This window comes from Leptonotus elevatus, chromosome 2 (genome assembly GCF_054856555.1).
Source record: "Leptonotus elevatus isolate MCC_2025b chromosome 2, RoL_Lele_1.0, whole genome shotgun sequence".
NCBI classification, from domain to species: domain Eukaryota; kingdom Metazoa; phylum Chordata; class Actinopteri; order Syngnathiformes; family Syngnathidae; genus Leptonotus; species Leptonotus elevatus.
In genome coordinates, this window is record NC_141240.1 from 35194108 (window position 1) to 35211291 (window position 17184).

Here is a 17184-nt window from a genome sequence, read left to right on the forward strand (position 1 = left end):
TCCACTTGCTGCTAACACTATCCCACTGGCAAAAACAGGTAGTACCAGTTACTTTGCAGTACTATTAACTCATTCACTGCCATTGACGGTTATAGAGGTTAAATATTCATTTGAACTATTTCTATTAGTTGAATTTTTTTTTAACCTTTTGTTAACAAGAGTATGAAAACATAATTTTTTTTCATTGTTATTTTAGAACAGATATAACATTTGTGATTAATCGTGAGTTAACTCGCGAAGTCATGCAATTAATAACGATTAAAAAAATTAATTGAACCTCATTTTTAATCATCTTTTTTTTTATCACATCAGACCGTTAAATTTTTTTAATTGTAATTAATCGCATGACTTCAATATTTAACTCTCGATTAATCATAAATTTGATATCTGTTCTAGATGTACAATATTTTTAGGTTTTCATACTCTTGTTAACAAAAGTGGAAAACATTTCAAACTAATAGAAATAGTTCAAATGAATTTTTGACGTCAATAGCCGTCAATGGCAGTAAATGAGTGAAGAGGACACGGTTTGCCAGGATTGCAGTTATGCTGACAGGTAGCACACGGGTGCTGCATCCTTCTTATTTTTCAGAATATTTGGCTCGGAATGATCAAAATAAACATGCGTGGTAATGTTACGCCCAATTCATACTGACTGCGGAACGGCCACGGTGCGTTTTCACGGACTGCAATTCACACCGCGTGCGTTACGTGAGCTGTCCGTGTCCGGAAATCTGCACCCGCCAGACCACAAGTTCACGGGGGTTCACGCTGGAGAGTTGATTTCACGCGCTAACAACCGTGTATATAGAGTCCTATTTGTATACAATGGCTACACTTGCCTGTTGTCACATCGATATGCTTTTGGACATTATTTCTGTGACTTCTACCATGTGGCTCTTCGACCATGGGTAAGTACGTTTTGTGTTTAATTAGTGTTATTTTCTCATGTTTAATTTAACTCATTCACTGCCATTGACGGCTATAGACGTCAAAAATTCATTTGAACTATTTCTATTAGTTTACATTTTTTCCCCACTTTTGTTAACAAGAGTATGAAAACCTAGAAAAAATATATATTTTTTTGTTGATCAGGGGCAGACAAAACAAGTTTTACTTCTTTGTGTCCCCTTCCATTCTTTTGCTTTAATTGGAATTAGAATTTTGCTTTTTATTGTCTTTTTTTCTTTTACAAATTAATGAAATAAATTGATTGATTGAGTTAACTAGTGAAGTCATGCAATTAATTATGATTAAAAAAAATTAATCGCCTGACGTCCCTAATTTTTAATAATCTTTTCTTAAAAAAGAAAAGAAAATATTCTTTAAAATGAAAACATTTAAAATGAAAATGCAAAAAAGAAAGAAGAAAAGATTATTAAGAATTAGGATAATTTTTTCTCCATAAGTAATCGCATGACTTCACTAGTTAACTCAATCAATCAATTTATTCATAACATTTATACTATATCAGCAATGTTATTTGCATTTGATTGCAATATTTGGCACCAGAGTGCTGAGTTTTCATTTAAGTTTTGAGATCTGCACAATAAGTGTTTAAAAATTACATTATAGCTTTATTTTTGTTGTTATTAAAAAATATATATTTTTTAGCCTGCTAAGGGACCGATTCCACAATACTTCCATGATCATATTTACATGAAAGTCTGTTTCAAGACATAGGTATATATTGTAGGTTGTAAAATTTTACGCCATATTTCCTAGCTCTCCTTTCCCCTTACTGTGGCCAACAACCACATGCCGAGAAGTATATGTAAACACAGGAGAGCCTGGTTCACCTCTGTTGTTGTTTATTGTTCCAAGGGAACGTGTTCAGTGCTTTTTTTTGTTATTGTTTTGAGTTGAGTAGAGCAGAGCCAGTACTATGCAGTGGAAAAGTGGCAATGGTGTTTGTAATTGGTGTCAGGGCAAGAGCGAAAATGCCCGTTGTTTAGTTCTGGTAAAACTGCTGCTATTGCATTTCCTTGTGAACCTGACGTTTCTCGACAATAAGCCCACTTAACCACCGCTAAACCCTCAAAGGACGCCGACTTGAGCCGCTCATTTTTCCTGTTCACAATAATATCAGACGCAATGCAAACTGGATTTGTAAGATTATGAAACTTTAGACTGGCTAATCTAGCTGTGTGACAAAGCTAACAACAACTAACGGGGTTTGATGTACAGTACGGTGGAACCTGGAGTTATGAATGGTCCTGTTTATGAACAATTCGGGTTACACGTCGCATTTTCGCGCTTCTTCTTATATAACACATTTCTGTAAACTGAAAACAGCCCTTTCTGTTGACCTTCTCTATTGACAGCACATGCTCATTCCGTTTGTCAGGCAGCAAAATAAGCCTTGTCGTCTGTTCTGTTTTAGTTTTCACATGGAACTGACTTCTTGTGGCCGTTGTTTCATATTGTTTTTCCCGCACACACACTTGTACGCGGGGGGACATTCTTTATTTTTACCCCGGGCGAACTTCTATGTGCTCACAGTTTTGCACAAAACAAGCAGCCAAGCGCCCTCAGGGACAAGCCGCGCGCACTGATAAGTGATTATGTAACAGTCAAGAGGACTTGGGAGAGGCTGCAGGCTGGGCCTAAACACTCCTTCTTTTTGCACCGCCACTAGTTGACTGCCTGTGCCTGTTTGTAAAACTGTTTATACATTAACAGAAAAAAAAAAAGGTTGAATGGTTCTCTGCATGGATTGTAAAATGTAACGTCCGTCATCGGAGCCCATTTGGATAGTGGGCGCGGTGCACGTGGTTGTTTTCCTTCCGTCTTCATCCCAAGAACGTCATGTGCTGCCTCTCGGCTCATACAGTGCGCGTCTCCGGGTGGTTTGGCAAGCATCCACATGCTGTTTTGTAGCGATCTGATCGGATTGGCAGATATTTGGCATTTTATGCAAAATTGCTGATCGGCTGTAATGTCCTAATTTGTAGATGAGCAAAATAAAACGCAATTCTTATCCTAAATTTAAAATCATTTGGGGTTTTTTTGTCGGAGAAGTTTCCCATCACACTTTCTGTGTATTGAATGTTTAGAAGCGTTTTGGGGATAATTTTTAGGTCAATGGCTGTCAATTATACACACATTTTGTCAATTTGTGGGCCAGGCCGATCCCAATTCCCCGCAAATAGCATCATGGGTCCGGTCGACTAAACAGTAAATAAACAAGTTGTTTAAACAGATGCAGTATATTGCGCCATCTTCTTATCAGATCAGTGATCGTTTATTTTTTTTAACTCTCTGATTAGTGGCGGCCTCCAAATTCCTAATCGTGTCCAGCAGGGGTGTTAAACTCGTTTTTATCGTGGGCCGCATTGTAGTTACGGTTTCCCCTCAGCGGGTCATTATGAGTTGAAACCATATAATGGGGATAGACCGATTATCGGCGTGCTATTTGGCATTTTGACAAATATCAATATCAAATGATAGGCCGCAAACGCTTGCGAACTCAGTGAATTTTGGGCTCTCGTCAGGGTTTGTAAAATGTTGCAAATATGCTAACAGACATTTTTTTTATTTGTTATAAACAGTTTTTCTCGTTGCAAAGAAATTTTGAACATGTAAGACACATTTTCACTGTCTGAGAACGTCTTTGGAAATCGTATTTGTTAAATGTTAAAAATTAATTGACATTTTTTTTACCTTTCAACACACATGCTTAATGGCATTTCAACAAAGTTATGTTTTTTATTTTTGACGCTAATATTTTCAGTTTTGCCGCAAATAAGTATCGGCTCCGAATATCGGTTATCGGCCTCTTTGATTAGCTATCGTGGCCCACATAAAATGATGGGGCGGGCCAGATCTGGCCAACTGGGCCTTGTGGGCCTCCGTGCACATGTGTGCATCAGAATGACCTTTTGGTACCTGTGCTAGTCACAACTCTGCGTTGATCGGTTTTGCCATCGAATTGAACTTAACCACAAGGAATAATGAAATTAATGATTTATGCTACAGTGACAGCTTGTGGAACACGTGACCGGATTTACCAGTTTTTCCAGATATGAGCTGTCAATGCGCCGATTTCTCTTTTTTTTGTTTGTTTTTGTTTTGACTTGTGAGCAAAAATCCAAGCATCGTTTGGGCGGTGAGCGCAACTCAATCCACTTCACAACAAGCACACGTTTGTCAGAAAAACAAAAACAAGATTCACGATGTTTATTGCCACTCAAGTTGAGGTTTGTCCAACTGAACATGAAACATAGACGGGCTTGCAAATAGCATATAATTGTGGTGTTGTAACCCTTAAAGCAACAGATATTTGAACATAAACGGTGCTTCATCACATGTAACATTACTCACAGGTAGGGCTGTCACGATCAAATCTTTTTAAAATGGATTATCCTATTGATGATTCTATCAAATAATCTATCCCCTGCACCCCCATCCCCCAAAAAATTATATTATATTTTATTTTTTTTGTTTGTTATCCTCTAAGATTGAACACGAGTTGAATTGAGTCGATACTACTACCCATTTATTATCTTTTGTACATTTGTATTATTAAACAACAACAAAGTTATACTCCTTTTAAATGGTTAGCATTAGCGCGCTAGCGATGACCATTTAAGGTAAATAAACAAAAAACACCATTTAGTTCACACATAGATCATTATATCTATGTGAGTTGAATTGAGTGGATATAACAACTGATTATTTATTATCTTCTTTGCATGAGCATCATTAAACACCAACAAAATTAGCCTGTGCTTAACGGTTAGCAATCGCGATGAACATTAGCGTGCTAGTGGTTACCATTTAAGGTAAACAAACACAAACTACCATTTAGTTCACACATGCGTCATTATATCTACATTATACATGAAATAGTGTCTTGTGAGTGGAGCTGCCTCTTGGCTACGATGAGCTCAATAACTTCGAGTCCACTGCGTGCGTTTGCTAAAAAGGTCTGGGTAGAAACACGGACGGCGGCGCAATCATGACTCCAGCGGAGCTTTGAGGCAGACATTTTCAGTCAAACTATTTTTAAAGTCGACTTATTCGACTTGGTTGACTTTTTTGTCTGAACAGTATCCGTCTTTCTTAGACTGCCCCTGGTGGCCAAATCACACACACATGGAGTTGCAAATAATTAATCACGATGAACAAACTTTGCATTCTATTTAATGTTGTTATTAGCGCTGAAGATTGTTTTCTGACAACTGCGGCAAGTTTATTTCTGTGTGTGCATGCTTGGGGTGTGACTCATTCCACACTTGCTGCTGAGATCATGTAAACAAGACATTTATTTATTTTTATTAAGCAGTAATGCGGCGGCCATTGTGTTGAGGGATTCAAGTTGTTTAAAGATACTTAAGCATGAAAGCTACAGCTCACCTTGAGAGTATTTTTTTTTTAAAATAGGCCTTCTTATTTTGGCAGTTTTCCTGTCTTTGAGCTTTGTGTCTTTGCAAAGTTCACACCTTGTTGTTGTGACGCTTTATAGGTTACCGTTCCTCGGGCATGTCAAGGCAGAGATCCTGCTGCAAATGTGAAGCAACCAATATTGGCATTCATCAATCATGCTTATTACTTTCAAGGCGATACAATCTACTGTATGTACAATAGGGCAGCGACTAATCGAATTATCTGTCAATTAGGAATTAACCGATGAAATGGATAAAAACAATACATCCCTTTATTAAAATAGACAGGATATTGTCTCTTATTGACAGTGCAGAAAATGCACAAACAAAATGAATTATGATTCAGTCACAGGTTTGGTCCGTAACATGTTATAAAATGGGCAAAAAAATGTGGTTCACTGCTTTCCAAAGTAAAAGTGAATGAATTATTTTGATGTCTGTTTTCATGACGGAAATTAGAGAATGTTTACTCTTGACAGGCTGAAATTCAGATTTGGACACTTAAACAATGTTTCTCAACAATTGATTAATATAGTATACAATACATAAACAATCAATTGTCTATTTGACAACTAATTGATTAATGGTTGTACCACTAATGTCACATGCAATTTTTCTGCTGGAAATGTTGGCGTTTAATACTGTTTTAAGATGCAGGAATTTGCTACTGAATAAAGACATTTCAACTAGTCTTTATGCATGTCGTTTTTTCTCTCTCTCAGGCTTTTTTCACCACAATGTTCAGAATAATGACTATCACTGTGGTTATGTCCAAGCAAGATGTTCTGTATGGTTCGATGAAACCTGTCAGTACCAGCATTACAATTCCTGCTTTAACTTTTTAATTTGGTAGTGCTGTTTTTTTCGTTTTTTTTTTTAAATCCCAGCCTTTTTTATTGGCTCTTCATGCATTCTGAATTAACCTGTGTTTTTATTTATTCATTTCAAGCATACTGTATGTCACATTTGTGTATTCATTACATTTGTATATTTCACATTATGCACGACTTTGTAAACAACTGGCATCTTAATAGTCAAACATGGTGAAAATGCAGAGACAAAGAAACTGAACAACCGCAAAACTTCCACTTATGACTGAAGTGCTTTCAAGTGAATGAATGGATGAGATCATTGAAGAGTCTTACTGGTTGGTCTTGCTGATCCAACTCCAAAGTGCCTTGAGTGTGACTCGACTTATGAGTTTTTCAAGATAGGTGCCATAAAGCAAAGAGAATTACACATTTTGTATTTAAAACAACCAAATATTATAGCCATTAGCCTTTTAGCCCACTAGCTTGATGCTGAATAGCATCTACGTTGCGGTGCTTTAACCATATAAGCAACAGACTATTTTAAACACAACTGAACTGCTTTTGCAGGGAAGGCTGGAACCGATTAACGGCATTGTTTTGAGTTAAGTGTGCTGACGGGCCCGACTAAACTTGTATCTCAAGGGACATAACAGTGAAAGAGAAAACGCGCACATTTGCATATTGTCGTACATTTCTCTGCAACTTTGCATTGAATTTGAGCACAAATGCAGCGACACAAATGAGAGGCGACTGTTTCTGAGTCTTCCTCCATTCTGTCCGTGTTAAGCTTTCTGTCACTCTCCATAATGCACAGTCTGTTATACTTGTCAATACTCATCAGTGTGGGATCCAACACGCTGATAAAGGAACAAAGCGCAGTTTTTTCGTGCGCAAAAATTGACCCTGGTGCAGCGGGGCAGGGAGCGGGCAGTTTGTTTTGGAATCGAAAGCCTTTTTTTTTTTTTTGTCTTATCTGTCTTTACCCAGGTACACTGTCACCATTGTGTAGTGAATAGAAAGCGCTGACTTGGCATATAGACCAAATACAGAGCAAGGAACCGCAGTGAGGAGTTTGAGGTCGAGTGAAATAGGCATCTGTGGCTTGAACATAATGACAGTGCAAGGTTTTGACTGCCAGGCTGGCAGGCTGCAGCTTGACACGCCTCAACACCCCCCCTCAACCTCCACTACCTTTGACAACCCCACTGCCGCCACTCTGCTCCCAAAGGAGATATTACTGCCTGTTGCTTAAGGTCAGAGTCAGATGAACAGCTACCCGCCCCCACATTTGCCTGGGATGCCTAACCCACACCCGGCGACATGCTTTTTCAACAAAGCAGACCAAAAATAATTGCTGCCTTATAAAAAGTAGTTCTATGTAGTCGCTATATATTCTCTTTTCTAGTTACGCACAAATCGTATATCTCTTACATATGAATTCCCTCCAGCTTTTTTTGTCTGCTGTCTAGACGACAAGGGGTTAATGCCTGCATTGACTCAGCCATGGGTGAAAGGTCATCCTTAACGAGCGGAGTCATGCGGTAGGGGAGGGTCGAATGGGGAAACAAGTAGGGCAAGTCCGGCTGCTCACCCTCAAACCACAACTGTCGCGCCGGAAAACCAGAACTGTCCAATTCATCAACAACTAAATCGATAATCAAATTAATTAACAGCTATTTTGATATTGATTAGTTATTATCAGCCATTGTTAAACTTAAAATTGCCCTCATTATTATTTCAGCCTCTCAGCAGTTAATATTCTGCGATTTCCGTGGTCCGCCGTGGAAGATTATTTCTGACAGTTTATGGACCAAACCAGTAACTGAGTAATATGAAATGATTCCAAAAATAAGGGTTATTTGTAACTGTAGTATGATATACAGTTTACACAAGAAAAATCTCACAGCACACCACCAAACAAAATAAATTCTACCGACTTTGCACCAAGGAAGATAACTCGCTAACTAGCATGGCTAGCATCAATTTGTTTCTGCTCTGATGTGACTTCACAAAGCGGCGAAGAGCAGCAAAGTCGCGACTCATTTTCGGAGAAATAAGTACTGTAATAAAAAGTATTAAAAAAAAAAAGATTGAAAAGAAGAGAAAACATCAATGGTCATCGTTAAGCGCGGTTTGTGTTCAAAAGGGTGTAGGAAGAAGTAAGAAAACGTATCTAGTCCTACCACTTGTTCATTCTATATTTTTGACTTATTTCATATTAATAAGCTTAATCAGCATAGTATAATATTAATATAGCATAGCTCAATCAAAAAAAAAAACTACACATACATACAACTGCACTTACATATATATATGTACATACATACTGAATGCCGACAACATATATACATGCAGTATATAAGCACAAACCCCCAACGCATTTATTAATCACAAACTCACACATCCAATTTTTATTACATTCAACACATTTTCAGGTCAGTTCCAAAATTGGTCCACAAATGAACACCTTTTATGAAAACACCTTTGCCTAACGTTCTTTCTTGAATTTTTTTCCTAGACGCCTGTCATAGCAACTCTCTGCTTCTCAACATTGTAATAATGATAATCACTGTTCTGAAGTCATTCGTTATTATTATTATTATGATATTTTTTTTCTTTCTTTTTTTCCCTTTCTTTAAGAGCTCAGTATTGTTCATTCGGTAATGTCATCATCATTGTTCTCTCTTTTTTTATTTATTATTATTATTTTATTTTTTATTTTTTTTATTTTGTATGTCCGGTGCGTGCGTGCATGCATGTATTCGTTAGTTCACCCAAAAACTATAAAAAAAAATCCCATACCGTTCACCTAAACTGAACACCGCCGTCAGGAGACCCGAGGAAGGACCAAAGAAAAGAAAGGAAAGTGAAGTCATTCGTTATTATAATGAGGGCGTCCTGCTGACGGGCGACGCAATGGAGTAGTGTGGCGACGAGCCGTTCATCATCTGCCGCTACGCTGCGTGGAGCAGAAATCGATTTGATCCGCGAGGAAAAGAGTAGGCGGTGCGGAGGAACGTTATCTGCAAACGGTGCGCCGCACAGGCACGGTTCGAACAAAATATGCATTGATTACACATCACACCGTGTATGTCTTCACAGAGTGAGTTGGTGTTTACGCATGGGCCTGTAGGACAGGCAAGGAAAAAAAAGATGCAGGGGAAGGAGAAGGCTCAGACACACTTATGTAAGGCCCTTTTGCCTCAGCAGCGCTCGTCTACATACCAACCAGAATTTGTTCTTTGGCCCATCTTCCTTTTGACCACTGACATTCATTCGGCTTCACTTAATCTCACAAAAATATTGTCTCAACCAGTAAGATAAAATTATTTTATCCACCAGATCCACCACACCAGCATCTATCGAAATTCAAACACAATCTGCTTCTTCCTCTGGGCGTTGATTCGGTGGAGGCTGATGTCGGTGGATCTCATTGTGCTTCATCTGTCCTTCCTTCCTTCCCTCAGTCTTTCCTCTGGTCTCTTGAGGTCTCCATAATGTGTTGGAATTGAGATGTTTCTGGGGTTGGTGAAAGACCCGGTGGGTACTAGGTAATGTCTGGTCAGTGCTGGATTTCACTTTCCTTTCTTTTCTTTGATCCTTCCTCGGGTCTCCTGACAACCTCACGACTCGCTGGATTCTGAAGTATTCGGTTTAGGTGAACGGCATGGGATTTTCAATAGGTTTTAGGTGAACTAATGAGTACACACTCACACGCACGCGCACATGCACACACATGCACATACTCACCCACATACAAAATATATTTTTATTTTATTTTATTTTTTTTAAAGAGAGAGAGAGCAATGATGATGACATGTCAAATCGGTAAAATTACCGAATGAACCAACACTGAGAAGGAAAAAAAAAGATAAAATGATTTTAAAAACGATTTACTTACTTAATTTTACTGAACATGCTATTGAAGACTCCTTTCTTGCTGGGTTGTGGTTTCACGACCGTTTCTGCTTTGTGAAAAGCTCTTTCCTCCCCTTGCCTTTTGTCTGCTCCATATGTCCTTTAGCCCATTTCTCTTGGCCTCCAGCGTCCTACTTCTTTGTTTGAGGGTCGAGCTGGTTGGTTAAAGCCGACGCAAATCCGGAGGACATGAAGCTTCCTGAACAATGCCAGTCTCTTTCTGAGAAAGGTCTTTTTTCCAAAAGAAATGAAAACAGTATATTTCAGCCATTCTCTTAAGAATGAAATAACAAGGCAAAGATACAAAAAAACAACAACACTTAGCTTGTGACCAGTAGTTAATTGTTTCGCTGTGTGGTTGTTGCAACGTGGTGAAATCCATTTCCAACAAAGCTAAAATGCACTATTACCTTGTTGCGCAAATGCACAAATGTATTTTTACATTCCTTATCTGATTCCTTGGAGGTTTACAAAAGCTGTGGTTGGAACTCATTGGAAGCAAACGCAGCACTGTGATGCTTTGATTCACAGTTAATTCATTCCGTGACCACGCTTCTAACTTATGTGTATCTCAAATCGTCTCCCAATCTCTTGTAGCTCCACAAAAAAAAAAGTTGTTTAATTTAAAAAAGAAGCTCTCTACAGTGTTTTAGTTTAGTTTTAGTCACCAAATCACTCAGTAGGTTGAACCAAACAAATGTTGATTTTAATGGAACTTGTTGATACTGATGGCACAACATAAATTCTCAAGTTTGAGGTCAATTGGAACAGGGGTTTACGAGCTATGGCCATCAATTAGAATTTTGACATTTCTGGCAAAACAGGAGCGTGAAAGCCTTCCTTTGAAGCCTTATATCTCAGGAGCTACTGGGTATATCTTCACAAAATAAATATTGTTGCAAATGGAATTCAATAAGGATTCAAAATCTTCTAATTTATGGCGCTTTTTCACCGGACCGGTTCCACACCGAAGCGGCATTATTTGTCACTGGACGGTACAACAGAGCCGCTTTTTAGAACCATCTCGGAGATGGTTCTGCATCGTCTGCGGCCGAGCGGGGCCATGTCATCACTGTCATCTGATTGGCCGACAGCAACACAGCAAGCAACGCCGTGGAGCACGCCCATTTCCTTATTTTATGCAAGCGAGGCAAGAGGCGACCGCCGGTCTTCGCCAAAGTCATAAAAATTCAATTTATACAATAAATATAATAATGTTTTACAACTACGCTGAACTATATTTACAATTTAAAAGGTACTTATAGATGGATTTGTAATGATCGTGGTTTAAAAATATCGCAAGTGCATATCGCTATGTTCCAGCGCAGTTAAATGAATGAAGCTGAGCTCTCCATTCAGAAATTGCAGAAATCATGATTGCAATATTTCATCCATGGTGGTCCATGTGAAATTGTCAATATGGTTCAATATTGGCGAGACTTGCCACTCGTGGAATCTTATGACGAGCCGCACGCACTGCGGGAGTGCAAGCTTGGCTTGGACAGTTCAAATGATCCCGCCCCCTTCCCGCCTCGCGCCTGCTGTAATGGAAATGCAATGGAGGCTGTGTAGTGTCTTTCCGTACGGTGTGGCGTGCGGGGCTAATGGAAAAGCGACATTAGAAGATTTAGAAGATTTTAGTAACCTTTGACTTAAACAAAAATTTTAATGAAATGTAATCATATGCACATATTCTCTAAAACATGAAAAAAGTTTCACAGATGTTTTTTGTTTTGTTTAGCAACAATACGGAGTCAAAGTATCCATACCCTCATATTCATCAAAAGGTGAATAGTCATTGAATAGTCAAATGGATACAGATTTGCAATCGAAGTGCGCATCTCTGCAGCGCGGTGCATTATGGGTAGGCCGACTGGTAGCCTGCTACCAACTTGTCATTGAAAACTAATGGAGTCTAATGGGGGAAGCGCTGATTTAGAACATTGCAACCGTTGGAAAGTTGATGTTTTTTTATTGAATCTATTTTAAACATGAATGGCTGAATGTGTGCACTTTACCGGGAGTTGGACCGAGGACACAACACCGGGACGCGATCAAGAGACGGGTAGGAGCTTTCTTCACTGAAGGGGTCAATTGGGGCTAGAAGCAAGTTCTTAAATGACCGTCACTCCCTTAGTTTGGTTACACGTACGTCCGCTAGCGAGCTTCCTGATGCTTCCATGTGCTCCCTCGCTTTCAGGATATTGACAAAATAAATGTGTCAAAAAATCAATCAATCAATTTTAGCCTCTTATACGTCCGTTTGGATCTTTCTTTTCTGTCTGGATATTGGGAAGAGTGAACGGAGGTTTACAAGCGTACACTTCTTGTCTTCTCGAGCTTTGCAATGGTGTTTTTTTGCGGATAAACTCCATTAGGACAGTTAAGAATGGCACCAAGTGCACCTGTGGTTTTGTCACTTAAGCTTTGAGGTGTGTAGTTACGCAGCACTCCATTCACCGCCATTCAAATGACGGCTTTGTTTGGTAGCAAGTTTTTCTTAAAGCTTGATTTTCGCGCACGCACAAACATAATGCGCACTTCGCTTAGTCCCTTCCCAACAAATGCGATTTTTGTGGAGGTTGACCCAGTAGTTCCTGAGACAAAGGATTTTAAAGGAAGACGGCCATGCTCCATAATGCCAAAAATGTCCTAATTAGGCGGGCCATAGCTCCCAAGCCCCTGCTCAGATAGACCTCAAATTTGAGATTTTGTATTGTGCCGACACTATCAACAGCTACACCAAGTTGCATTCAGAACAAAATCTGCTTGGTTAGAATTTTCTGATTTTTTTGGGATGATTTGGCATGGAATGACCCGCTTCGATGTCCACTGACATTGTGCGCCTTCTGGTGTTCCCCTACTAGGAAGCCTGTAATACAGACATTTAATACTCCAAGAAGAGTTTACCCATTTTTATCCCCTGCGAAAAATAACATATTATTGCAACTTACTGAATCATTTAGCTGTGAGAGGTTATAACTAATGCTAGATGGATGTGCTCCAATAAGCAGGTTGCAAGAGGACAGAAGAATGTAATCACTCAGCAGTTCTTTCTTTTTCTACCTTGCCATTTGTTTTTTTTTCACACATCCATTGTGTCATTCTGTGAGCGAGTCATCATTCGGCAGCAGATTGCTAAGAAGAACACTCCCCTCCTCACCCCACGGGCAATTCCATCCCACAATTTGCGACGTAATGCTGACTCAGCTTTGACGGCGGTATATTTACACTACTGACATGACCCACACACGAGCACCGCTTTGCACATGCGGATGCTATCGACAGTACATACTGTGACGTGTGTAAGCTACATTCGTGCTACGTGACTCATCCGTCTGGAATGACAGACATTTTAGGGGCCAAGTTTGTTTCTGGCTTTACGTCGAGTCATGAACCGTTTGGAGGAATTTGGAAAGACACCACACAGAATTCGTGTAATGCTCCTAATTTCCAAGTCAAGCCAATTATTAGAGCGCTTAACTGAAGATTTGAGTAAAAAGTCAGCACAATGCCACTGCACAAAGCGACGAGTGTGCCAGACCGAGCGCTGCTCACTTCCCAAATAACCCCCAGCGCCACTTGTAGCTCTTCCAAGGACTTTTCACAATGTGTTAACTGTCCCTCGATTGTAGCCAATTCCACCCACGCTTGGTCCAAATCCAGAGATGCAAATATTCACATTTTTGTTTTGTTTTTCTTTCTGTACAGTAAACGCAGGCGCCATGGAAACACAGCGTAGTTCATGAGAAAGTCTGATCCAAGACTGACCTTCTAGAAATACATTCATACAGCAATTAAAACATGATGCGTTTCTGAATGTACTTTTTTTTTCTACGAATTTTTGGTGGAAAAGTGTTGCAAACATGATTTATGACACCCTTTAGTTTTGCCATGGTCTCGTCTACAGGGACTATTCTGAGCTGTTGCCTGGTTCGAGTGCACAAAGGCAGCATGGAGCAAAAAGCTTTTAAAACCTGTATTTAATTATGATGTCAGTCATAACAATAGCATTGCCCCAACTTAAGTGGGAGTTCAGTGGTCAAAATGAATATGTTCATGGGGAAATGCGAATTTCTCTGTCTCATTTATTGTGCATTTGAGTTGGGCAGGCAGCAGCTGTTCCTGACTACATGGGGTGAATGACATACCTGCACTTGCACCTGCGGCGCTGTAGACTTTCACTGTCAGCTTGACTTAGTGAATCGATTACAATTTTCTAATATTTGAAAGTCGGGTTTTAGTTTTTGACTCTAACCGTCTTCTGTGCAAACAATGTTACTACTGCCACAGTCGGGGAACTTTTTATGTCTTTACGCATGAATTTCAACGTCATAAGAAGTTACTTTTTATGTTGCAAGTAACAATATGCATCTGTTGACGACATCAAATTAATCCCGTTTCAACATATAGGTCCACACTGTCTGCAGGCAGGTCAACGTCGCAAATGAAAATCTGTTCTCAGTTGTTTTATCTAGATTAGTAAAGGTTAAAGAAATGTGGAGATTTTTTGTATGGTAATGTCTGCTTATTTTTTCTTCCTTAAACTTGTGGTCATGCTTCTTTGGCAGATAGCTGAGATTTTAACTGCCGTGTCTCATTTAGCAAACCTGGGTTTAGAATTTGAAACAAAACACATTGTCATTCTCATAATGCTCAGCAAAGTCTACATGATATCCTTCATTAATCTCATGCCCTTTCACATATATATATATATATATTTATTCTTATTGTTGTTTTTTTTACCAACAGTCTGACAGCAGTACTAGACTGACGGTCAAGTCTTGAATGCGAAGAGGCAGAAAACAGTTTGCTCGCCAACTAAGTTGTGACTGCCAAACTCAGTTTGCCCGAGTCTGGTTGTCACCCAGGTTATTTTTCTTTTTCTAAATGAAATCACTTCAGAGATTCACACCCTCATAGCTTTTGTTTCTATTTGTATTGCATCCGTTTGTGGTATTATTAACTCTACTTTGGCTTGTCGAGGTGACAAAGAAGCAATTTCATCATTTGACCTTCCCACCACCCGCAGTGCAACGGAGAGGTTTATACTTGTATTTATGGTCAGTGTGCCTTATTATTGTGTTGATAATTGATAGTGTGTTAGTTATTGGTAGCTTGTGTTGCTACCAAAATGTATGTTTTTGTTTTACACCTACTCAATTTGAGTGGTACTCACCAGTTTCCTTGTGTACTTAATTTTTGCCATATAATTGGCATTTTCCCCTTATTTTGTTTTAATCTATAATTTAATATTTTTCTTATTTTGAATAGATTAAAAAAAAATATATATATAAAAAAAATTCAGTTGTATTGGCCGGCATGAAATATACTTTTATTGTGATAAATATTTAGCCTTACCACCCAGCCCTATTTTTCAATGTCATAGTGTCGTGCTTAAAAATTACCAGTTAAACCTGTATTATTTTAAATGATTAAATACTAGAACTCAGGGAGTTGTTTGTACATTTTACTTTGCACATTTATTACAAATGAATCCTAAATTCAGAGTTGTGTTTAATTTTGGACTTAAAATTTGTATCGCAGAGTGAGTGTATTTTGTCAGAATAGTTGACTGGATGAGAATTTTGAATTTGGGACCAAGTGACAAATCAACCATGTAATATTATATTTGGGACTCCTCTGCTCGCTACTGAAAATGGCCTGGCGAGCTACAGGCAGCTCACAGGTTGGCATGTTAGCAGCATTTGATTTCAAGTCTTCAATGAAACTAACAAGAGGTGCGAGGAAGCCAGCGTACCCGGAGAAACCTCATGAAATCAAGGGGAGAGCGTGCAACATTCTCTGGCTTGGGATTGCAAAAGGAAAAATCTCAAGCACAGGCAAGAGTGGGAGTGGGAAGAATGAGAAGCCAAAGATTTGTTGCAGCATATAAAGCACTGTTTTTGGGGCTCTGTGCCATTTTAGCTCTTAAAAAATGGCAGCAAGTTTGTTTTATGATTCACTTTGGTTCCTATCTGTCTCTCTTGGCTTGTGAAATTCATAACAAAGTTGTGAAATATCCTCTGCTGCCTGCATCTATTCAGTGGAACTCCCGCTTCAGTTCTGTCGGCTTGCCCCTAAATATGCAATAAAAGGCTCAAAAGATGACTTGTCTTCGATTTCGGTACAAGCTCAATCTTGCCATTTATTTTGATGGTCAGTAAAGATGAAATTGGTTGTCAATGATTTGATAAGAAGACAGTAAAATGTTGGTTGATTCTCTGCTTCACCACAAGTATATCGACTTTTAGTTAACACCAACTGACCAACAGGTTGTTGTTGTTTTTTTAGAGTAAAGAGTGCTGTTTCTTGACTTAAAGAAATCAAACTTGGGTCACAACTCAGGAAAAGTTCTCCTGGTAGCAGCACTGAGTGACGGGAAAGTTGACACTAAGGGAAGTTAATATTCGCTTAGCTTATGGTAGAGTTTTTTTTTTCTTCCCCGCACTCACACAAACACGCACACACATACACACATGGTCTCCCAGGCGGGAAGCAAACCTGCATCGTAGGCAAGTGACGGTTCCACCTCGCCACTTAAAGTTAACAAGGAAAAATAGGTGATTTTAACCTGCCATTGCTCTCTAAATGACACTAAAGCACTAAATACAAAGAAACAAAAATACAGTAATCTGGAATTTATCAGATTTTATACAAGATCTAATTTTAACCTTAGTGAAAAGCAGTTGTTTTTTTGGGCATTTTTTTTTACCTATTAAACTGTCTTTGAAAAGTCGTTAGCGGCTAGCTAAGTGGCTGCTTTACTGCAACACTGATGCTAATTTCTGTTAGCCCACCTATACCTAGCATGAATTTCGCAGACCGTCATTGTTTGGTTCTTTGTTTCAAGTGTCCTTTTTACAGTAAACTCAACTGGGATTGACAAATAAACAGCTTGAAGTACGTTTGCTTTTGCCTCGGATTTGGAGACTTGTTTGCTGTCGAATTGCACATGGCTACTCTTAAGAATACCAGCACTAAAAAGGACTGTTGTTTTTGATAGCAAGGTATCGCTATACTTTTTATTTTATTTTAAATACAAGTAGCTGAGTAAGCATCTTCTC

At 39.0% G+C, this 17184-nt stretch overlaps 1 protein-coding gene across 1 annotated transcript in view; it reads left to right on the forward strand.

The window, feature by feature from the left end:
- Positions 1-17184, forward strand: part of slc2a4rg (SLC2A4 regulator) — a 43572-nt gene that overhangs the window by 2706 nt on the left and 23682 nt on the right. The gene's annotated exons all lie outside the window — the stretch shown is intronic.